Source organism: Garra rufa, chromosome 12 (assembly GCF_049309525.1).
Source record: "Garra rufa chromosome 12, GarRuf1.0, whole genome shotgun sequence".
NCBI lineage: Eukaryota > Metazoa > Chordata > Actinopteri > Cypriniformes > Cyprinidae > Garra > Garra rufa.
The window spans coordinates 4,698,171-4,699,532 of record NC_133372.1 but is presented as its reverse complement, the minus strand read 5'-3'; positions in this window follow the sequence as shown (position 1 = coordinate 4,699,532).

The following is a 1,362-nucleotide window of genomic DNA, read 5'->3' as shown; positions in this document are numbered from 1 at the left end:
TCCCGCGCATCGCTCACACAACACTACGGCAAGTGGAAAGGGACAAACTTTTTGACTCTGATATGCGTTTCGAAAATAAATACTGCTCCGACCACTCCGACAGGAGAACCACCGAATAGCATAACTAATACAGCGTTTTTGTATTAACCTCTTAATATTATTATAAATATATAATCTAAACATTATATCAGTAGAATATATAGAAATATTTTTAAACAATCAATATATTGATATAAACAAATTGTAAACAAAGTGTTTTATATAAATAGGTCTCTTTCTGTCGCTCTCTCTATTATTATTATTATTATTTTTTTTAATACATAATAGTATTTGTCATCACTTGTCAGTATAAATGAGCACATGGCATGAAAATGGAAATTTTACTGGATATTACGGTTTGTCTGTTTGTTAATAAGAAATGCTAGTTAAAATATATATTTTCCTTAAAGGAACACTCCACCTTTTTTTTTTTGGAAATAGGCTCATTCTCCAACTCCCCCCGAGTTAATAAGTGGAGTTTTACCGTTTTGAAATCCATTTAGCCGTTCTCCTGTCTGGCGATATCACTTGCATAGCTTAGCATAGATCATTGAGTCCTATGAGACCAATATAGCATCGCTTTCAAAAATGACCAATGATTTTCGATATTTGTCCTATTTAAAACTTGACTCTTATATTGTGTACTGTATTGTGTAGTTTTATGTGCTGTTTGTTCACTTAAAATGCATTTGAAGATTCTACTATGGAATTCTCAGAGCTGGTCAGATTACTTCCAAATTGTAATCCGTTACTGATTTTCAAATTACACGACGAAAATTGTAGTAAGAAACGCAATCCATTACATTACACATTTTAGGTAATACAATCTACGACTACTTTTGGATTACTTTTGACCTAACTCGTTTATCACATTGATTTAAATGGGATAATCTTGTAGCATTAAATTAAAAGGGCATTTAATTATATTACGTCAAGGTTTCCCAAACTGGTGCTGGTGAAGGAACTGCGGGGGTTTATGAGTTTAATGAAAAACTAATTATTAATAAAACAATAAAAAACATATATTTATATAAATTTTTTTAAGATCAATCAAAATTTAAAAAAGTACTAAAAAATTAAATATTTAATTTGTTTAACTACATGTCACGTGACCATAACCAAAGTCAGAGGGGTGATTCTTAGACTATGGGCACTTTTATGTACTTTGGTCATATTTTTAAAAATACATATCATTTTGGACAAATTCCTCTTTCTTTGTCCAGCTATCAATAAAACCACCCTAAAACTTTTTACTACCTTTCTATTATGATTTTTTCATACTTTTCAACCTTCTTATAGGTGTCAAAATCAGTGCTTTCTCCT